Consider the following 25,015-nt stretch of genomic DNA (forward strand, 5'->3'; position numbering starts at 1 on the left):
GAACAGAGATATTAAGGAATATCAGGAAGGCAGGCAATATCCTAATCCACCCCAGGTTAGGGGTGGGTTTTTACCCCCACAGGCCCCTAGGGATTTTACAGGTGTCCAGGAATTTCAGTCTCCTGTTCAAGAGCCTTTTTCTCCTCCTCCACCCTTTCATCCTGCTGATGAGGCAACTGATGATTTTTTACCCAGGAGATCAGAACGCCTCCACAAACAATCATACAATCAACAGACGGACCAACATTTTTTGGGACCTCGACCCCCTCGTCAGGTGGGAGGGGTGCAAACCAGAGGGTGGAGGAGGAACAACAAGCAGGATTGGTAAATTCTGGGCTTATTGAGGTCACCGTCATTGGTGATTATTCTATGCACACTTTGAACGGTTATCATATATACAACTACAGTAATGCCGTCATCACTGAGACATGGTTTTCACTGTTTACCAAGGGCTTCAAATTTGTCCCTAGCAGGGGTAGTAGTCTAGTTAACACAATTTTGGACGTAAAACTTTTTATACGTAAACTGAATTTACAGAATCTGTTTGGGTCTACCAATATGGGGCAGGGTCTTATGCTTAGGAAATCAAGTACCTACAATCCCCCACTACACTTACAATTAAGGAACTTGGAAATAGGATTGAACAACAGATACGTAGTAGTAAGAGTAAGATCCAACGTGTTTCCAACCTTAATCAGGCTGAAACTTCTCTCCTGACTGAATTAAGTATCGACCCGTCGGTCAGAGTAATGGAACCTGATAAAGGTGGCGGTACTGTCATTATGGATCAAATGCTATATGAAGCCAAAATGTATAGTTTATTACAGGACACCAAAAAATACACTACTGCTTCATTAAATGAGGTACATCTCATACAAAAAAATCGACCTGGCTATCAAAGACCTCTTGGACCAAGAAATTATCGAATTTGAACTCTATTCATATCTGGACAACCCCCACCCCAGAATACCTACTGTTTTTGGGGTGCCCAAAATCCACAAAAATGTGCATGACCCCCCCCCCCCTTAGACCTATAGTAGCTGCCCAGGGTTCCAAAACTCACAATCTTTCCAAATTTTTGGATTGGAAATTAAAACAGCTATGGGGGAGACAGGAGCAGTTACTTAAGGATTCTTGGCAGTTTTTACGGGGCATAACCAATGATCTATACAGGCCTGACCTAATTTTTGTCACCATTGACATGGTGGATCTGTTTTCTGTGATTCCACACACGACAGGCCTGAACTGGATGGAGGAGTCTCTATGGGAGTGCAAGGGGGTCACTAACAATGATGTCCATTTGATTCTTAAATTATTGGGTTTGGTTCTGAACAACAATTACATCTACTTTTGTGGAGAGTATTTCAAGCAGATATCAGGTGTCTCCATGGGAGCAATTGTGCCCCCACCTATGCTGACATGATTTTGTCAGTTTGGGAGAACAAATTCGTCCTTAATTGTGAATTTTCCAAACATTGGATACATTACACCAGGTTCTTGGATGACATATGCATCTTTTGGACAGGTCCGAGGCATAGTATTGACGATTTTGTCACCTACTTACATTCTACAACAACTTTTTTACAGTTTACATACAATATATCCTCAGATCAAGTTAATTATCTAGATGTTACCTTGTCCAAGGAAGTTGATGGCTTCAGTTCATGTGTATATAGGAAACCAAATTTTTCTAATAGTTACCTACATTACAACAGTTCGCACCCCAAATTTCAGAAGAGGTCCATACTCAAGGGTCAATTTGTTAGGGTTTCCCGCATGACTTCAGATGAATTCAATTTTCAAAAAGAGGGGGACAAGCTTACGTCCCTGTTTTTAGCCAGGGGATACCCCATTGTTTTGATCAATTCAGTACGGGAAGAGGTTCAGTCAGCTAGGGGTTCCAGATTTAGTCCTATATTAGGAAAGAAAAAAACAGTGAATAATGTAGACTTTACCTATAGTTCTCTTACCCCATTTGGTTCCAATCAGGTGTTTGTTACAGAACATAGCCTTGATGTGGGACACATCAGATATATTATTCAAAAGGAATTGAAATCCTTTGTGGATTTTACCGACTTGAATAATTTAAAAGACCTGACCTGTAAGTTTGTATATAGAAGGGGTCTTAATATCAAGAGGATTTTGGAACATAATACCAATCACAGTACCATTGACCATCACAGGAAAGGTACGTTCCGCTGTGACAGGTGCTCTCAGTGCAAACATGTTATTAATCAGGAATACATTTATCTGGAGAGTAGGAACAGGAAGATTTGTTCCTATCATTTTTATAATTGTAACTCTACTGGCATAGTTTATTTGGCCATCTGTACATGTTGCCAAGCATTCTATGTCGGTAAGACAGAAAGACAACTAAAAAGACGTATTTATGAGCACCTTTACGAAATACAGAAAAAATGCACTACCGATGCACTTTACAGACATGTAGTCGTATGTGAGTCTGCATTTTTTAAGTTCTTTGTGCTGGAAGCAGTAACTAAATGTGTCAGGGGTGGCCATTGGGCAGCACGACTATCCCACAGGGAAACATATTGGCAGATTTTGTTGCAAGCCAACAAACCTCCAGGCTTGAATGAATCTATTTCTATTATGCCCTATCTAAAGTTAAGGGCAGACCAGTTGTAGGATTTGATATATTTTTATCTAACCTGGGCTGTGTATTTAAAACAACTAAAATTCTTTTAACATTTTTTGACTTTTAATGGGTATAAAATGTGAATACTTACAAGACCCATCCACAGTAATATATATATATATATATATATATATATATATATATATATATATATATATATATATATATTTTTATTAACTTTATTTTTTATAATTTATTATTGTAAGATGGTGCAATATTTGTATTAAATGTATGAATGTATAGTTGTTTGTTTATTGTAACTTAATATATTGATTGGTTTTATATATTTACATTGCTCGTGATTTAAATTGTAACTGTGGTTACTTGGCTTTTATTACAAGACACAGCATACGGTTTTAAATACATTTTTCATCATTTATTTGGCAGCTAAGTGGTTCCTTTTTAAAAAAATGTTTTGTGGCTAATTATTCAATCATTTTATCAATTTACTAATTTAGCTGTGTATAAAAAACAGGGATACACTGATTGTTTCCATCTGATGAAGTTGCATTGTCGACGAAAACGTTTTATCACTTTTGTGGCGTTAAATAAAAGGTTCCTAGTGGAGTTCGTTGTTGGAGATCATTATTTCTGCCTTGGTTGTCCCTATCGAGTGGTTGGCTCTTCTGGGTGGTTGTTCCTGGCCTGTTTGCTGCTTTTTTCGTGGATTTTTTGCTAAAATAAAGGGTGATAGACTGTCAGATTAGTGCAGTACCTGTACAGATAGTAACTATGATATGTGATACGGCTTTTAAACTAATATTAATCACTATGGAAATTCAGTCTGTGCTGCAAGCATAAATGAATGCAATCATGTTATGCAATATATATATATATATATATATATATATATATATATATATATATATATAGATTCACTTCATAACACTGAAAACTCAAAACACTGAAAATGAGAAAACTTCATAATATAGAAGACCAAAACAATGAAACTTCAAAACACTGAAAACTCAAAACACTGAAACTCACAACACTGAAAACACATATCAAACATATATTGAGTTTAAACAACATAAATCATAACACTTTCCACCAAGTGTAAGCAGGGGGGCAAGCCTGCATTCACCCCCTGCTACTTAAATATATCAACTCTAAGATTGCACTTAGTATAGTGAAGTGCAATCTTGGAGATGATATATATAAGTAGCAGGGGGTGTGTGGGGCACAGCACCCCACATGGGGGTGCAGGGGGGCTTGCCCCCCTTCTTACACTTGGTGGAAAGTGCTATGATTTATGTTCTTTAAACTTAATATATGTATGATATGTGTTTTCAGTGTTTTGAGTTTCAGTGTTTTGAGTTTTCAAGATTTTGAAGTTTCACTGTTTTGGTTTCAGTGTTTTGAGTTTCAGTGTTTTGAGCTTTTAGTGTTATGAAGTGAATATATATATATATATATATATATATATATATATATATATATATATATACTTGTTCAATTAGGGGTGAATATCAGTGGCTCACTCTGTGGAATGCTTCCTGCTTTAAAACAGTTGAAAGGGGTATTCATTTTCAATATGATGTTTTGAGGACAGTGTAGGTCTCTTGACCACTAAAGGTCTGTCCTCAGGTGCAGCATCATAATCTGAATGAATCTGATACCCCTAGACTCCCAACGGCATGTCTCTATGGTGTTCTCTATATCTGGATTCTGGACCCAAAATATGAAATTCATTGCCTCACATAAATAAGAATGCTACATACTGTAATTTCTTTCATATCTAGTCTCAAGTTATAGCTGTTCGCATGCATTGATTCTAAATGTAGGAGTGTCAATATCTAAGCAAATTGGCTGTCAGTGGATGTTTCTTTGAACATATTGAAATCTAAGTCTATAAAGTTTGCAATGATTGCCTGTCTGGAAAGGTTTATGAACTATGTTATAGTCTTTACTATCTTTATTTATTTCTTTGTCCTTGTTGACTGGGAAAGTTTGACTGGGCAAAGTCCATTCCCAGCAGAGGGCATAGAAAAATGGTCCATCACAGTATATTTACATTAACAAGAATGTATAGTTGACAACTAAGTTGTAAAAATATTTAGGCTGGGAGATTTATTAGTATTGTGTGGAAAGATGGTGGTACTACCATACGAGTGAGAGACAGAGAATAAGATTAGATGACATATGATAACAAGTTTGCCTAATGTTGATATTTTTTATGTTAATGCACTAGAGTTTTGAACTATAAAGGAGCCTTGTGAGCCAGTGCATTAATCCATAAAATAATTAAATAAAAATAAATGCAGACACGCAAACAAATAAATGAAGTACCATCTTAACAAAAGGATATTCAGACGACCAAGATGTAGAATACATGGCAGAGTAACTGATTAAAATAAAATAAAAATAAGTACAATGCCATCATAATGAGAGGGTATTTCAGGCTACTTAGTTGTAGAAGCAATGACGCAGTATCTCTATTAAACTTAGTAAAATGAGGTGACCTACAAGAAGGATAAATATAATTAAAATAATATAAGCTGTAAGAAATATTTGCCAAGCTAATGACATATTGCCAGAAGTGTTTACATTAGGCATGCAAGCAGTTTAAATATAAATATTTGTCATTGTTCTATGCTTAATGATGTGACTCATTGTAAATTGCTAAACTATTATTTGTGCCCTTCACAATGATTGTGAAGTTGTAACTACAGCACAAAGAAGCAACAAAGGAAAATATACAACCACAATATACCTTTCCACAAACTAAACTTTATTTTGAACTGCAAGTTGATGTCCAGGGATGAGCCATAATTAGGGCAGAACAAATGGGGCAGCTATCCTGAGCTAAGCTATTAGGAACACAATTGTCAGTTGCCAGTAGAGTACAAGTGTAGTACTTAGATTTATTTAAAAAGCCATGGATGACATAGTGGCTTATAAAATTGATACATTTAGTAGCTTAGTTTAGCAGAAAGTGTGACAGTAAGGGTATACCATTATAATTGCTAACATAGTAAAGTAGTAATTGCATTCATTTCAGCAGAGTGTTATCACCCCACCGCTTTCTGAATAAAAACTGGAATACCAGACATGCACTTGTACCCCATTGACAATTTCTGATCTCTGTGCAGTGCAGCAGACAGAGGTCTGATTATGAAGACATAACCTGTTTTTTTTTTTCAGGTTGAGTGGCACTACTCTGGGAGACTGCCAGGGCACCGGATGGCCTTGCCACAGCTCTGACAGGCACTAGTTTCTGTAGATAATTTACAAGGAAATACTATATTGATATCTTATAGCAGGCAGCATAAAAAACTGTCATTTCCTAACGCTACTGAGAACTACTGCACCTGAGTTTATTTTCTGTATTGGAATGTTAGTGTCAGTATGTAAAGTTGTGCTGTGTTGAAGCTTTTTCTCTGCAAGGAAAAGTTGTTATATGGACAGGAATACTTTTGTTCCTAAGGAAGTGGTAAACCCCGCACCTACAGAAAGATTTTCTTCTGTGGAAGGAAAATTATTATGTTTAAATGTGGATATACAGTACCTAGAATGGCAGTTTTGAAAGTTACCTAAAAGAATTGTGACTGACATTCTGGTTGAGAGTTGTAATTAATGAGTCAGTTTAAGATGGAAACGCTACCAGCAACTTTAGTATGGAGTGACGAAGTAACTGACAACTGATTTCTCCTTTTAAAGTAACAGACCACTGAAAATATGAACCAGCAGACCACTTTGACAGGAGTTCTAAAAACCAGTGGTTCTCTAAAAAGTGGGATATGACATAGATGCCTAAATGGTAGCATTCAAAAGGTGACAAACTCAACAGCAATAATCCCAAGTAAAATGGATTATGATCCTATCGCCACATCTGACAGACGACTTCCTGAAGATATATATATACGTGGACAAGGCAGATGCTTGGGGCTACCAAAAACTGAAGTTAAATATATTGGCAAGGGCTGGAGCTATACCTGTGGCTTAGTCCCATAAGTTTTTTTACTTGTATATTTAATATGGACTGACTGGTAAGTTCACAAATGGCTGATGTAATACATATATTAATACTGTGGCCTGAACCTCATTTGAACAATGTAAGTAAAATCTTAGAAATATTAGCAGCAGACAAATACAAAAGGGTACCACCTAGTAATTTAAGAAAGTGGGTTTTCGATTATTCTCCCAAGTCTTCTGAACAACTATTTATTTTAGCGAAACATTTATTATTCACTGAATTTGCAAACACTAAGTTAGGTTTGCATGCACAAAAGCTAATAACAAACCTTCAATTAAGTATTCTGCTTTGCCTGCAAGCAAGAAAAACTTGTCTCCACCTGAGTTGGTTTGTTTTAAATGTTCTAGAACATGGCATACAGCTAAGTGCAGTTCAATTAGTAAGAACAATACAATGCCTGTTAAAACTGAAAATGATAGCCAAAAACTATACCTAAAACCATGTTTATGAAATGTGAACCTATGTAATGTGATAATGCTTTATTTGCTAGAAGTGTAGAATCTGTCTTCTGTCACTGTGTTGTTAGCAAATATGTTTGTGGAAAAAGAAAGGCTCATTTTACTGGATTCATGAAGAATGATTACATTAGTTAAAACATAATATGCATACAAGCATAAAACATCTGGTAAGCATGAAATTGAAATGTTATATATACATGGGGATACATAGGCATACCCTATAACATAGGCAGAAATACATGCTTTCTTCAGTAACGTATTACACCCTCTAGGACTAGTGCCTAACTTAACATAGTGTAATAACTGGCTACTATTTCCTTAGATTAAAGAGTTATATAAACTATGGGAGAAAGGCTTAATCAGATGGATTGCTAGAAATATTTAGCCCCAGTACAGAAAAGGGTGAACAGCTAAAAGACATACAAGGAGTTAAATTTGGCTCTGGGTAAATGGTTAGGTCAAAAGACTCTTGTTGTTAAAATAATGAAGGAAGAGAGAATAGATCCTGGTGGAGAAGGTAAATTTTCGCAAAAGAAGACAGGTCAGTGTGAAAAAATGACAATGAAGGACCTATATTTAAAATACACTAAGAAAAGTAGTTATAGAAATTGAGAAAAATATAGACAAATCTCATGCAGACGAAAAAGTGAAAGATGATCCTGAATAGAATTTTAAGTTTTCTGTGCTACACCAAAGCAGGGAGACAGGCAAAAATAAATTCAGTACACTAAGGATAAAGCAAATATGGAAAATATGGAAGGAAAGGGATACTACAAGCACATTTGAGAAATAAAATTATCAGGAGATGCTGTTTATAGGGGTGAATTAGTTGAAGGGGAAAAGCTTTTACCCATATTTGTTGGAAAGAAGCCATGACCTCCACTTCAAATCAGAACACTGATAAAAGCATTGCTGACTTGCCTGACTTACAAATAAACCATGTAAACTTTAGGAAGGCTCAGTTGGCAGACAATACACCGAATATGGATAGTGAATTCAAAGAGACAGAAAGAGAGAGTAGAAGTGGAACCAAGGAACAGAATAGCCCAACTACATACCTTTTCTTTGAACAGGTTAATGATCTGCTCTACTGGGTAACCAAAAGACAGAGAGCATATACTGGCTAGTTACTGGTTCTAAAAGCTCTTAAGAAAACTGGGGTCAGGAGTTTGGCATAATGGTTAGGGTGTTTACCTTACAGATGCAAGGTGCAGGGTTTGATTCTCACATAGGGTAATTATCTAGGCTTAAGTAGTCCCCAGGGGGCAGTTACCCTAGTATGAATCTGTGAACCTATGAGCTAGCAATAAAGTTGGCACATAGCTACATTCTGTATGGTCATTTAGGACTGACTAAAAAAAGCTAGGGATTTAGCCAGGTATTATAAATGTAATAAAAACATTGTGTGCAGCCTGCTCAGAATATCAAAAGGACAGTACCCAACCTAGAATTGAAAAACCCCATATATGAAGTACCTTTTAAACATATACCAATTGGCATTACGGAGGCACTAGTGGAAACAAGTAATGATCATCAGTATGTCATACTAATTACTAATTATGTAACAACATGTCCTGAAGCACTACTTCTATGAAAGTAAGTACAAAGACTATAGCAAAAAAAAAAACAGTTATGCTTTTTTCTAATGGACTTGTTCCTGTAGAAATTCATACTGACCAATGTACCACATTCATGTCCAGAGTAATGCATGAACTCTCTCAGTTTACTAAACTGTTACTGTTAAAGACTTCCATGTATCGCCCTCAAACAAATATATTTGTTGAGCATTTTAATGACTTTAAGATCCATGTTGCAAAATGCTATAGATGTGGATAGGAAGATACTGAAAGCAGCTGCTCTCAAACCTACTTATGTTTTGTCTCATCTTAAGTTACACTATTTTGAACTGTTATATGACTAGCAGTCTGAGTGTAGCTTTCAAAAATATATCCAGAGGAATATGGGAGGAAAAAAGCACCCCAATGAAAAACCTGATAGGTCATTTTATAAACCAGGATAGCACATGTGTCAGCACATGTTGCTGAAAACAAATTCCTTAAATGGGAAAGACTTTTTGAAATTGTAGAAAAGGTAAGTGGAATGAATTATAAGATGAGACAATCAAGGAAAACAAAACAAGAACAATTATCCGATATAAATCTTCTAAAACCTTGGAGAGACACTAAATAGTTAGTTGCATGTATGTTTGGTTTACAGACACCCATAATATTCCTGAAGTTAAAATAGGGGAGATACTATTCATTGCTCAGACATAAGATATAAAAGAAATTATTATTCATCATAAAGACATATTCTCAGAGTAGCCTGGTAGAAACAATTTAATCCAGCACAATATAGAAAGTGTGCATGGTAAAAAAGTCCATATGAAAATATGTTCATAGGTTAGTATTAAGCTAAATGCCCTTGTGAGCCATTTTAAGCCTAGCAAATTTTCCCCTGTGAGATTCAAACCCTGTACTTTGTGTTTGTAAGGCAAACACCTTAATCATTAGGCTACCCTACCAACCCTCTGGTTGGATACCAGAATCCCATTTACAAGCTGTCTGGAAACAGGAAGAGAAAATGCTTAAGCCTGAAAAATGATCAGACCAGTTATATTGTACTGGCTTCAAAGCCTGATAGGTCTATAAGGATTTGCAATGGCTTTAGACACCAGAACATCTTTAAATTTTATTCATATCCTGAGTGGATAAGTAGACTTAAAATTGGACAAGGCTAGACTTTCCTCAAAGGTACCACACAATTCCACTAGACATAGAAGCTAAGAAAATGATTCCATTCTCTATACCTGACAGCCTCTTTCACTAGAGAAACCTGCCATTTGGTGTCCACAAATATTTGCAGTGTTCCAAAGGCTGACAGACAAGATTATAGGACCTCTTGCTGGATATGCCAAAACCCACCTGGATGATGTCATCATATTCTCCAAAACTGGAAGAGTCATCTTCCTAAACCCCATAGCCTGCCTTAGGCATAGGCCAAGTAGGTGGCCGCCTAGGGTGCCACTCTGGTAGGGGTGCTTTTCCAGCATTTATTTGCTGTAGGTATACCAGGATGGGGGCACTGGGTAGTGTGGTGGGGGGTGCCATGGAGCCCTTTTGTCTAGGGTGCCAGTTGACCTAAGGCCGCTCCTGCTAAACCCTAACTTGTTTTGAGCTCTTAGCATCAAGCTGAATTTATAAACAACTCAGATGTTTGGAATGACAGATGTCTGCTATATGGGATTTATAATTGGCGACTCGATTATAAAACCTCAGATTAAAAAAGATGAGACAGTCCAGGGCTGGCCAATACCAGATACAGAAAGGCAGATTATTATTTGACAGATTGATTATAAAAGCTTAGATTGAAAAAGATGACACAGTCAAGAGCTGGCCTATACCAACTACAGAAAGGCAGGATAAGGCATTTTTAGCTTTGTTAACAAATATTACTTTGAGTTCATACTGGATGTTGCTTGCCCCATAAGTAACCTGTCCAAAGGAAGGGGTCCATTTAAAGTTCAAAGGGTAACTGAAGCAGCATAAGCATGCCACTGACTCTCCAAATGATTTCTAGTGTTAACTAATGACTCAGAAGTGGATATTGTTGCAGTGTTGAACCAGATATTACAGGGTGAAGACACTGCACCTGTTATATTAGCTTCAAGCTCAGCAACATTGCAAAAAATGTTCTGCAATAGAAAGACAGTGTCTCGTAATTAAGAAGATAATTCACTCTTACTGCAGATAGTGTCCTCCTATTATGTCTGTATAGGGCAGATAAATAATATCAGTAAGCTTTTTCATCGGTCTTTAACCCTGCATCAAAATAATTTTAGGATCATCGTCCAAGTAACAGAAACCTTAATGAGGATAAACTTTTCCAAACAAACAACACATCTATAGGGACCTAGATTGATGCTTCCTTTCTGAAGTAGTGTGACACTGCATAGTTGTGGTTGCTGAAACTGCAGTGTTCTTATTTCCCTGCTATGTTTTTCTTAGCCAGTCTTCTGTAGATCTTATTTTGACCCCCATTACAAAATTTGCATTCTCACTGTCTTGTTTATCTTTTGGTTTAAGGCCACATCTGCAAGTGTTACCATGTTTTCTACAGTTACCATCCCCATATGTTCTTCCAGTCTTTTCCCTCCTCATCCCAGATTACCTTTTCTCATTTGCATTCACAGAACTAATGTAAAAAACCTGCCTGTTCTGTCCCACATCTCCACCATTTACTGTCTTCTGCTGTTCTTTCACTTCTCAGTTTCTCAGCATGGCACACCATCAGTGAAGAATCCTGAGCTGTATATCCTGCACCGTCATTAAGCATTTGGTCTCTTTCCCTAGTCTATATACTCAGAAACCTATAAAATCTCACATCCTGCTTTGTCAGGATAGGAATTGAAACTTCAAAGCAGAAAGATCATCTGCTTCCTGTTGTTGACATTTCAGTACATTGGCACTAACTAGGAAGCAGACTGCATCCTTGTGTGGTTTGCTGGACCCAGAGAAAAAAGAAGAAGAGATTTGTTTTGTTTTTCTATATTTCCCAACTTTTTGCAATATTAGAGTTCACTACATATAGACACACACACACACACACACACACACACACACACACACATATATATATATATATATATATATATATATATATATACATACACACACACACACACACACACACACACACACATATATATGTATATATATATATATATATATATATATATATATATATATATATATATATATATATATATATAAATTAAGTTCACAGCCTGTCTTCTGAAATAATAGTGCTTTTATGTTTTGTTTTTTTTTTTTTTTCAGTCTTGTGAATATCATTGTTTTGAACTTGTGGCTTTCACTTTTAAATAATTGTGTCTTGATTAAATGACACATGGTTATTTATAGTGGATCCCTACACACCTTCTTCAAGTCTTCTTCACTTAAGCCTCATCCTTCTTTCTTTGCTCAAATCCTTTTTAGCTTCTGTGGTTCTTCTTCCCTTTCCTGTTCTATGTCTTTATACGTCTCTTCCTTCCTTTCTCTTTTCACCAGTTAGAAAAGTTAACCGTCAAACCAAATACCTTCTTATGGGTGACTTCACCTATCCACACTAGGCAAACACATTCTACCAAACAGCAACAAACATGCACAGAGATGTCTGTACTTCATAAATAACAGTGCACCAGCCCAAAATAGGTGTTAGTCTTCGTGCTATTCTCCTCACAAACTACTTCTCCTGTTGTACTATCATGATTGCTTTTCCCTCCTGAGTCAAATCTGCCCATCTTGCTGTGACCTTCTCCCAGAAAACCAGCTTTGCAGCACCTAATCATTCCTCTGCACTCAAGGATTACTCCATAACTAGTTATTTACTTTTTACTGGTGTTATTGATAATCACAAACGGCATAGCTCCCCAACTAACTTGAGGCTGCTGCCTACTGCTCTGAACTTTCCTCCATCTTGCATAGCTGTATTAATGCATCTATATCAGCGTGACATAAGCATAATGTTAACTTAAAAAGTAAACCCATATGTAGTAATATCGCATCAAATGTGTCCACTTTATCATCATAAGAAAGGATTTAAAACAACTACGTACATCCCACTATCTTATGCTTAAGAAATGCAGGGTTGCACGTAACTCAAAATACAACTATAAGTTTTTCTTCTGATATGTTAGGAAACTTAAAAGTAACCAAACATTCTATACTGGACTTATTACTATCATTTTCTCCCTCTCTGAACGCAAGTACATAGCTGATATCCACCTTTATTTCAATTCCCTTCAACACCATCCCTTCCAAAATCAGTTTGGACCAAGTCCTTTTCGCACTTTCAAAAAATTAAATATAACAATTTTGAGGGTCCTAACAATATCCTTGGATGTCTGCAGAGAAGTACTAAGTCCCAGTTGGCAAAACACCTCCATCAGTTTATCAACCTGAGTCCCTCCACTGGTTACTTCTTCAAAGAATGCAAAACAACTGTTGTGAAATCCTTGTGGAACAGTAGTCCCATTACTGACCCTTAGAATTAGAGGCATGTTAGTCTCACTAGTATTATTTGCACTGCTATGGAATGCATTATAACCAAACTATAAGAATGTTTTATGCGATCCTATATCTCTGGATATGAACCAGTTTGCCTTTGCAAATGGCAGATCATGCCTGCTCAACCTGGTTGAGTTCTTCATTAGGGTTAGTGAGATAGTGGATAAGGGGCCTACAGTTCATGTTTCCCACATGGAGCTTGTCAAGCCTTATGCCACCATATCTCATGCTAACTCAACATTAATACATACAAAGATCATTTGATAGGTAACTGGCTAACTGATAGAATTCATACTGGTGGGTATATGCTTTAGATAAGAAAACAAAACATTCCAAAGACAAGCACCTGCAGCATTTCTCCCCGGGCCTCCACAGAAAATAGGCTCTGTCCTAGTCAGACCTTCCCGATCAACAAATGTTAAACAAATAAATACATAAATAGATCACTGGCAGTGCCCCACAAAGCTCTGTGCTTGGCACCCAGTTCTTTGGGGTGTGTACTCTTTTCTGCCATAAAACTGATATCAAGTGACTTTGGTTAAGCAAATCTGCTAACTGGGACACTTAATGTCAACTCCCATTTAGATACCCACATTCTCCAGCAAGGGCTAGATCAAATAAATGCCTGGAATGCTTGTCATTGTTTTATGTTCAATGCCAAGAAATGCAACTTAGTTTCCTTTATCCTCTCTTACATTAGTGAACTTTACCATATAGATAACATTCCACTTAAATCTGACATGGCCATCGGGGACTTAGGTGACTAGGCTGATAACAGATACTCCTTTGACCACCAAATCTCTGTGGTGGTTAAACATTCACTGTACCATTCATATCTTAACCTAAATAATACCTCTTTAAGGTCCAATAAACTCTTAGCCCAGACAAATTCTTCTCTTATTAGGACAATCATTTAATAGAATTCCCTCTTCAGCATGTATTACAAGACAGGTCTCAACAATTCCTCACCAAAGAGATCTCTGGTCTCAGTTCCCTGAGCTATTCAGATAGGCAAAAAGTTCTGTCTCTCTACTCAGTGGCATACAGATTCCTAAGGGGTGATCTCTGAGCTGTATTCCATTCTGTGAATAGCAGGGCACTGTCTGAACTTCTTTACTTAAACAGAACCAGTGGTAAAAATAAATGCCTACTCTAGAGAACTAAACCTCTACTAACACAAATACCCACCATTCTCACTCTTCCCCTCTCACTCCTCTTCAGTCTCAGTGTCTGTATGCATGCACGTGTGTGTATGTGTGTGTGTGTGTGTGTGTGTGTGTGTGTGTGTGTGTGTGTGTGTGTGTGTGTGTGTGTGTGTGTGTGTGTGTGTGTGTGTGTGTGTGTGTGTGTGTGTGTGTGTGTGTGTATGTGTGTGTGTGTGTGTGTGTGTGTGTGTGTGTGTGTGTGTGTGTGTGTGTGTGCACATGTGTGTTTGTGCATGCAGGATCACTTACTCACTCCAACCCATCATTGTGTTTGTGTTTAAAAAGCTGAAGTAGAAGTCTGTAAGTCAAACTCCTTTTGTGTGTGTGTATGTGAGATCACTTGCTCTCACTCTACACTCTGGTGTGTGTGTGTGTGTGTGTGTGTGTGTGTGTGTGTGTGTGTGTGTGTGTGTGTGTATGTGTGTGTGTGTTTGAAAAGCTGAAGTAGAAGTACGGAAGTCAGACTCCACCCTTAAGGGTGGAGTTTGACTTATGTACTTCCATTTCACTTTTCCATTACACTCATAGCCCTCACACCATCCCATAAGAAGTTTCCCTTCAATAATTATAACAAATTAGACATTGGTTAAGAATTGATGCAAGGTATATGAGAATCATTTAATTGTTAGAGATAGTTTAGACAGTTTGTAGAGAAATTAAAGGTAAGTTAGTCTAATACAAATAGGAATTGCAATATGAAGTGTGAGGAAAAACAGGCTTATGAAATATTTAGAGAGAAAGCCAGGGAAGAGAAATAGATAGCAGTAAGTGAAGAGAGTGTAAGGAGGTATAACAAATGAAAAGGTACTTGTTCACATTTAAGGATATAGTTTATCCTGGTTTTGAGACAGAACAGAGCCAAATTTTAGCTAGGAAGTCTTTTAGAGAGGTTTTAAAAGATGGGAGGGAGGGTATAGACCTGATAAATACAGGTAAGGCATTCCAGGCAACTTTGAAGACAGGCAGTGCCAAGCAGATTTATTATATTTGTAAACAGACAGGAGTTTTTGGTCACTGGATCGCAATAACCGACTGGGAACATAGTTGTCTAGAATGTTTCTTAGTGCTGGATAGGTAGATGGATACTGGATAATTTTATTGGTGGCACGAAGTTGATATATGTTAGTTGATGTGGCAGTTCTAACCAATTAAGGATTTTCAGTGCTATACAATGCTGGATTCTGAAAGGGGATGTGCTGCAAATTTAGCCACTTTGTTATAACATTGTTCAAGTTTTAATTTTTTTTCTTCAAAATGTTTTTATTTTTTATTTGTTTTTACAAAACAATAACCAAAGTATTTACAAGTACAAGTATAAGAACACTATATACAATGTCCGTAGCAATCCATCCATCCATCCTCAACCCGTTTTCCCATTTTGTACATGGGGTGGGGTATCACTTTAACAGTGACAATCATCTTGAGCCAAGGTTTACACATGTACATACAAAAAGGAAAAACATTTAGTGTTTTTCTAACAGGTTAAGCAATTTCTTCCAAGCAAGATTCACACTCCATATTCCTAAGCACCCTGGAGAATGTTAGGGTCCAATCTAACACTCACATACTGGGCAACTTCAACTACCCCTCCATTAACTGGGAAAACTACTCATGTACCAATACACTTGCCCAGCACTTTCTGGAATTCATTTATTCCAATGCCCTGGACCAGCTTGTTCTTACCCCCACTAGAGGTAGCAGCATCCTTGACCTGGTCATTACTAACATGAGCGACCGTTGCTCTACACCAATAGTCAACTCCTCCCTGGTTAGATCCAATCATAAGCTAATCACCTTGGAAATCTACATCCCTCCCACCCCTCCAACAAAGGTAACCACCATGAAAAACTTCTCCAAGGCTAACTTTGGGTTCCTAAAAACAGAGGTGGCTAACTTCACGACACCCATGCAAATGGAGAATAGTTGCATGACTGCCAAATCATATACCAGTGCACTGTACGAACACGTACACAAATGTATGGATCTCGCCATACCCAATAGAACTAAGACACTCTCCTCAAAAAAAAGGAAGCCAATCTTGTGGTCCCCTGCCAAAAACAAACTCTACAACAGAAGGAGGAAACTCATGCAGAGTAAGGTGAAGTCCCAAGACTGGAAAAACTCCCTTATCATTCTCAACAAAAGGTTGTGATCCCTCATCAAATCCTCTAAAGCTAGCTATGAAAACATAATTGCAGCAGATATTAAAGACAACCATAAGGCCTTCTATAGTTATGTAAAGAATCTCCATGGCAAACACCCAGATTTGCTCTGAGCTACTGCACAATGATACCTCCTATACTGAGCCAACAGATATTGCAAATATACTGGCGGACAGATTCAACTTTACCCCTCTCGCCCCCAAAGGACCAGTCACAATGCCAGTAGATTGCCAGGCACCCAGTATTACTGCTGCACAGTTTAAAATGGCACTGTCCAAGGCTAATAATACAGCTTCAATGGGACCTGACTGTATCCCTGGTTGTATTCTATATGCACTACAGAGTGAACTGGCACCTCACCTGTGTGCCCTGCTCAATCACAGCCTCATCTCAGGTTTTGTCCCTAATGAATGGCGCACTGCCACAGTCATCCCTCTCCACAAAGGAGGAGTGACTACAGACCCCGGGAACTATCGCCCCATTAGCCTGATGAGTCTGATATGTAAAGCTATGGAATGCATCATCATTGACCTAATAAACAAGGATATAGGGAATCTCCAAACTCTGGATCCTATACTGTTTGTTTTTGTTAAGGGTAGATCATGCCTGCTCAACTTGGTTGACTTCTTTGAGTCAGTCACCAGAGCTGTGAATGAAGATAAGGTGGTTCACACAGCCTACCTTGATCTGGCAAAGGCCTTTGATACCATTCCCTACTCAGGAATCATAGAAAAACTTATTAAGCTAGGCATCAACCCCTTTATCACTAGGTGGGTTGCAAACTGGCTCACAGATAGAATCCACAGTGTGAAAACAGCTGACTCCAAGTCATACTGCTGACCAGTCATGAGTGGAGTCCCACAGGGTTTGGTCCTGGGTCCTCTCCTGTTTGGTATCTACTTCTCTGAAGTCTAGGCCAAAATGAAGGGACTCTGGCTGACAGAGTTTGCAGATGATTGCAGGTTGGGAGCTATTATAAACTCCCCAAGTGATGTTGACATCCTACAGAAGGGCCTCAATAAGGCCAACAACTGGTGTCAGAACCATGGCCTTAAGCTCAATGCCAAACAATGTGTCTTCATCCTCTTTGGGAAAAATCTGGTTCCCTTGAATTACCACATTGATGGTAGTCCACTGAAGACAGAAGGCGTTATAAGAGATCTGGGAACACAGGTTGACAGCAACCTCTCTTTTGACCACCACATTGCTACTGTGGTCAGAAAGTCCTTCTATGTGGCACATCTCATTACTAAGGGTTTTGTATCCAGGAAGAAAGAGGTTATTGTTTCTCTCTACTCTTCCATCATTAGACCAATCATCAAGTACAATGCCCTATTTGGCATGTACCTCACTAGACACCTGCAACAACTGGAGAGACCGCAAAAGTACCTCACAAAGAGGATCCCAGGCCTTAAACACTTGTCCTATATGGACAGACTCATAAAACTCCAACTATTCTCTCTCATATCACCTACTTAGAGATGATCTCTGCTTGACTTACAAAGCCATGTCTGACCCCAGCTCTATTAGAAATGCTACATCTGAAGAAATCCCAATCCCTCTGCACCACATGCTCCAGAGTCCTCAACCTCATTACCACAATCAACAGAACATGCTGGAGGGACAGGTTCTTAACCCAGAGACTGCCCATGCTATGGAATAGACTTCCCATACATGTCAAGTAGAGCACCTCACTGGCCCTCTTCAAGAGAAATCTTGATGAGTGGATGGGAAATAGAAAACTGACCCCGGGGATCACTCCAGTGGCTCTACTCGACAGATTCACTAGGAATTAAGGTCGGGTGGTATGATGCCACGGTAATCCTATGGGCTAGGCTTGTAATTTAGCCTAGTACACACCTATGAACTTATGAACCTAATTAACTGATGAGTTATATTATTTGTTCTCATTTTTATAGCAGAAATTTCACTGTTACATACTGATTTGACTAAATGAATAACATCAGAATTAAATAAGAGAGTAGACTTAGATTTTCAATTCTTTGTGATAACTTTCCTTGCTATAGATAAAATTGACCATAATAGAGATATTTGTTTTTTATGTAGGACTTCTGGAATTGGTACATTATATAGTATAAGTAAGTCAGAAACAATACAATTATCAGTCCACTGAGCTTTACAGAAATATCTAAAATATGATCAAAAGGCAGATAGCATTCTACAACTAATAATTATACAAAATCTGATAGCATCAAGTGATTCATTTCTCCAACAATTTAAATTATCTTTTTTATATATTATTTCCATTTTATGTGGTATTAAGAAGCATCTGTGTGAGAACTTCTATGCATATATTCTCCAATAAGGAGAAGATGTGGCTCTTCCTGCTGATTTCAAAGTTTTTTACTATTTATTGTAAATTCTTCTTTATTTATTTTAGTGGAATAATTCCAAAAAGATATATCTGTAGAGCTAAATCACTTCTAATCATTTTATATATTTTGATATGAATGAGGTGTTCTTAAAGGATCCATTATTAATGATAGAAATGCAATCTAAGATTTTAGGTGCATTTTAATTATGTGTTTCTAGTGCTAATATAATTTTGTTTTGGATGAATTCTTTACATGTTTGAATATCAAGTCAATGACCATTTTGTAAGTTTATCCAGTAATCAAGTAGTCTGCAGAGTAAATGTTATTGGTAGACAAAAACTGATTCCAGTATAGCAAATTACCCTTTATTAAGCTCTAACATTTTACTTGCATCAAAGGAAATCAAGCATTCACTACAAAAGTAGCTGGAAATATGGTTATTAATATGTTTTTAGTTAAATGATTCAGTTTTTAGTTTCTGGGAAGCGTGAAGGTTAGTAAGAATGGGAGCACCATATGGAAGAGCGGGGAGGAGAAAAGTAGTGGCAGGTGTAATTTTAGTTGCATCAGTGAGAAAGCTTTTGGCTCTGTAAAACATCCCTAGTTTTTTGTGAGTTTTTCTTATGCAGTTTTGTATATGCAGGTCAAATGTAAAATTAACATCCACTATCACCTCTAATTGTTTGATATTAGAAGTGACTTCCATGGTTGTATTTCAAGAAAGAGGACTCTAACTTTTGTTTTTTCACGAGATGGATTTGGGGGAAAAAGGTACTAGTTTAATATTTTTTTTTATGTTGAGCATGAAATGTGAGTTACAAAACCATGTTTCAGTGGCTGTTAAAGTTTCTTGAGTAATTGTTTAGAGGTGTACCATGTTGTCAGATGTGCAAATGAGAATGAAATTGTCTGCGTATTGTATAAAGTTAGCCTGCTGTGTAGAAGTATAGAGGGTGTTGGTGAAATTGTTAAAGAGTAGAGGACCAAGGACAGAGCCATTTGGTACACTTGTGACGGGAAGGAAAGGAGAGAGCGTGGAATGCCATTTTACTGAATAATACCTATTGGACAAGTAGCTTTTGAGCCATAGAAGGGTGGGCTGAGAGAGACCTAGTCAGAACATTTGAAGAAGAAGTTTGCTGTGGCAAACTGTGTTGAAGGTTTTAGAAGGCTTTAGACAAGCCTAGAAATAAAGAACAGATGAGTTTGCCATTATTTCTAACTTTACTGACAGCATCTATATAGGTTAGAAGGGCAGTGCTAGTACTATTGGAAGGATGGAAACCATGTTGTATAGATTATAGGAGTTCTTCCTGTAGGAGATAGTCTACCAATTGTTTTTGAATACATTTTCAAGTATTTTGGTGAGGAGAGATTAGATTGCTGTAGGTCTAAAAGTATTAATGTCTGTTGAATTTCCTCCTTTGTGCAGTGGGATAATGTGTGACTTTTTCCAGAGAGGGAAAGTGGGAGTCCTGGGCTGACCTATTAATAGGGACGGAGACAGGATAGACAATGCTATTGGCTGCTATATTTTTAGGTATTCGCTTGGAAGGCCATCAGCTGAAGAAGAATATGGTTTAAGTTTGTTTAAGAGAAGTTTTAGGATGTGGGCATAAGTTTGAAGGTGAAAGTGGATGTGGTGATATGTGATTGGTGGACAGGATTGGGATTAGATGTTGGTTAGAGATGCAATACTATCTATAAAATAAGAGTGAAATGTATTGCAGTTTCAAGTGGTTAGTTATTGGGAGAGGGGTTTGGGTTAAATTTTTGGCCAGGATGTAAGATTTCTTTAATGTATGTCCAATTTTTTTTAGGGTTGCATTTAGTATTATTCTGAAAGTTATTATAGTATAGGTTTTTGTCTTCATTTATTTGCTTTTTAGTATGATTGTGAACCATTCTAAAGCTTTCAAGATGTTGAAGTGTTTTATATTTTTCCCATTCATTCCATGCTTTTTTCTCTAGCATTAGCATTCTACTCTTTCTGGTTAACCAACTTGCATTATTTGTTTTCAGTCTTTTCCTTCTAGGAGGTGCAAGGCTGTTTAGGATATTTAAAAAAGTTGTATTGAATTCCATTACAGCATTGTCTACCGGGGGGGATTTTTAGGACATTCCATTTAATAGACGATAGTGTCATAATGAACATTTCTGGGTTAAATTTAGAAAGGATACATGTTAGTTTATAAATATGCTGTTTAACTGGATGTATGAAATGTCTAGTCATATAAATTGGTAGATGATCACTGAGAGAGTCTGACATTGTTGAATTGAGTCTGACATTGGTGGAATATTTGCAATGGCATGATACTAGGAACTAGTTGAATATATAATTTGATATCTTGCTATAATGTGTGAGGCTATTAACTAGTTGTGTGGAACCATATATGTTCATGCTAGATGTAGGGGAATTAGAGTTTGTGTCCAACCAATTGACATTCACATCACCTAGTACTATTTTTTCTTGTAGAAATGTTATGGATATCCAATGGAGGAGGTCTTCCAGTACAGCTGTATTGTCACCACAAGGGATATAAAGGACAGTAATACATAACTGTTTATAATTGTCTATTTTGAGAAAACCAAAACGGAGCTCTGCTGATCTGAATTCTGGTGTTGGTTTGCTGCAATGGGAGATGTGGTAGGTATTGGGAAATATTAAAGCAATACCACCACCTTTCCTCTTTATACTGCAATTAAGGATGATATAACCAGGGGTACAACTTTGGAGTCATTTATGTTGGGTTTAATCCAAGTTTCAGTTACAGTGAGAACATCAGACTTATGTTGAGTAATCCAGGGATGTAGATCAGTAGTTTTATTTCTTATACTTCTAACATTTATAACAGCAATAATTTTATCTCGAGTGTTGGGGACTGGCTGTTGCTGGGTTACAGAAGTGTGTGGAAAAGAATTATCTTTACGTTCATTACGACAGGCAGGGCTAGAATTAGGGCGTATGTCTCCCCCTTGAAGGATTTTAGTATACTGGGGAATTATACATACTTGTTTTTTTTTTATTGTGATTTTGTTTTTTGTTTTTTTTTATTTGGAGAGGATTAATGCACTTAATTTTGTTTTGGTTTGAGTTGAAATGCAATAAATCAGCTTATATTTGTAATAAAGGTAAGGGGCAATATTAAACAGACATGATGTAATGTGTGGAGAGTGTAAAGAGGAAGTATGGATAGGTGGTTAGGACAGATTTGGAGAGATGTTGCGAGATATTATTGAGTCATGGTAGGATGAAAGATGGCACAACAGGAGGAGAATAATAAAGAATAAGCTGAAGAGTTGCATAAATAAGTAGATAAATCTGTATTTTATAGATGGTGATGAAGTAGCAATGAAGAAGTAAACAAGAAGTTGCAGGACAGTATGAGATTCAGTGATGGTGCATTCTCAAAGTTTGAAGAGGTTAGGTAAAGAGAGAAGTATATTCTATGAGAAGAGACGTAGGTAGCCCTGGTATCTTCTCTGAAATGTAAGGAATAGAGGGGTGTTAAAGGCTAGAGTATAATAATGTAGTAAAAATAAAAAGAACTGAGAGTTTATTAGGGAAAAGAAAAAGACATTCTGGAACAGATCGGTACTATTAGGGAGGGTTATGATTATAAATGGACATATTTCAAAGCAGTATAGGAGGGAGAAAGATAGCTGGGAATGGAGCTAGAAGTTAAATAGAGATCAGGAAGTAGGAAACATGAAACAGAAGTCTATGTATAGGAGCAGGAAGGTCATCTGGGGAGGGTTTGAAATATGAGTCACAACTGTAATGTGCATGTAGGAAGCATAGCTTTAGAGTAAGAGGGCTAAGTGGGAATTGTGGATAGGGTAAAGGAGTGAATCAAAGTTGAGTGTAGCAGGTTTGCCACCCTCAGATCAATTTACAACTGAGATCAATTAGTTTATAGAAAGATAAAAGATTGTCTTCCTGGTCATATGCTTAGTAAGAATCCAAGCAGCTACAAACCTTATCTAATTCCATTTCTCTTTACTCGTCACTTTTCCTATTCATTCTCCTGAATGTTTTCCTCTGTTTCCCTTAGTATTTCTTCTACCCATACTTTTCTCAGCTATCCTCCTTCCTATCTTCCCCATAGAGTCTAGCTCCTTACACTTTTCATTATCCATGGTCTCTGCTCTACCTTCCTTCTCTGCTTGCAGTGCTTTTTATAGTATCGCCCCATCTCTATTTATCATGGCTCCCTTTTCAACCAATTATTCAGCACCTAGACATTCATTTCATTTCCATATCCTTCCTTTTAGTCCTATGTTTCCTTCCAAACTGTCTTTTAGAGATAGTTGTTTCTTGCAGGTTTTAATTCTATAATTTATGCCATATGTGCATCTCTGCCCAACTCTTCTTCCATTCCTTCCCATTCTTCCTGATTCTACTTTCTTTCCCTTTTTATTTCTTTCTCACAAGGTCTTACAGAACATGTACCTTTGCTGTTTATGTATCTAGCTCTTTGTTTGTTTGTTTTACTACAATCTCCCATACTTCTTACATGAGTAAAATGTAGAATCTGATTCCACCCCCATGGTAAGAACAAATTTATTAGGAAAATAAAACTGATGAAAGAATAAAACAAAGTAAACTTGAGTTCAACGTCCCTTCTACAAACGATAAGCAGCACTTTTGATTTGTCTTCATCAGATCGTCGTTCTTACATGAGACATTTTCCCCCCAATTTTACTGAATTTTCCTCTGTTTCCTTGTTGTGTGTTTTTTCCAAGTCTGAGAAAAACTGTTTTTTTTTATATTACATTTCTTACCTGCTAACCTCTTTAGTACAATAAATTTTCCCAGGAATATTTTTGCTATTCTGTTCGCTTTCTTGGTGAGCAGAATGTAATTGTTCATGGACAATAAATTTGTGACTTATACTTTTCCTTTCCTGTTGTCCTCCTTTTCTGACTTCTCCCATTGCTAAGATAAATAGGCTAGACAATAATGCAAATTCCTGTCTTGCTTTTCTTTATATGTTGATTTTGTCTGTATACCCACCCTTTACCACAATTCTTGTTGACAACTCCTTATAAAGTGCAGTGATCTATTGTTTGAGAACTTCTGTTTCACACTCCTTCTGTGAATTCATTGTGTAGCCCTATATTAGGGATTAAAAAGCTTTCATGATATAATATCATGCCTGTTTCTTTTGAACCCTTTCGTTACTGTTTTAATAATTTACAGTATTTCCACCAACTTCTGAAAATCTACTGCTCACAAAGCCTTTTGTCATACCTGAATGCATTTTGGGAGTATCTTATACATTATTTTCCTTAAGATATTTGTAAATATCTTTCTGTACTAGTTTACTAATAACAATGGTCTCGTTGCTTCCTGTATGACCCTGCCCCATTTTCTTTAGACAGTTCTACAATTTTTACTTTCTTGCATTGATTAAGGCAGTTCCACAGGCCTTCCGTATGTTAAAGAGCCTGGCTATCTCCTCCACTACTTCCTTTCCCACTATGTAGTAACATTCTTTTAGATATTTCACCACTTTGTTTTTACTTTTATTTCTTCATTGTCTTCATTACATCTCTAACAATGATTTGTCTACTGCCTTTCTTCCTTCCTTCCTCAATTTTCCATTTTTGCAAAAAATCATCCATTTCTTCTCATTTCTTTTACTAAGTGTGTGTGTGTGCGTGTGTGTGTGTGTGTGTGTGTGTGTGTGTGTGTGTGTGTGTGTGTGTGTGTGTGTGTGTTTGTGTGTGTGTCTGCGTCTGTGTATGAGACTGTGTGTGTGTATTTGTGTGTGTGTGTGTCTGCACGCGCATGTGTGTGTGTGTGTGTCTGTGTATGTCTGCGTCTGATTGTGTGTGTGTGTGTGTGTGTGTGTGTGTGTGTGTGTGTGTGTGTGTGTGTATCTTTGCAAATTTCTTCGACTTCCTTCCCCTTTTCCCTTTCAGACTCGGCTATTGCCTTGTATCTTTTATTCATTCTTTTTATGTTTGAGCTTCTACTCTTCAACTTCTCTTATTATCATCACCAGCACACTGTTATTTTCTTTTGTGTTTTGATTACTACTGTTCTTTAAATGCTCCGCTTTACCTTGAGTTCTTCAAATTTTAATTATGAGTCTCTCCTTTCTCCTTCTGTATTTCTCTGGACCCCCATCTTTCTTTCTAGGTCCTG

The sequence above is a fragment of the Protopterus annectens genome, chromosome 10.part0 (assembly GCF_019279795.1).
Source record: "Protopterus annectens isolate FY-2018-M chromosome 10.part0, PAN1.0, whole genome shotgun sequence".
Taxonomy (NCBI): Eukaryota; Metazoa; Chordata; order Ceratodontiformes; family Protopteridae; genus Protopterus; species Protopterus annectens.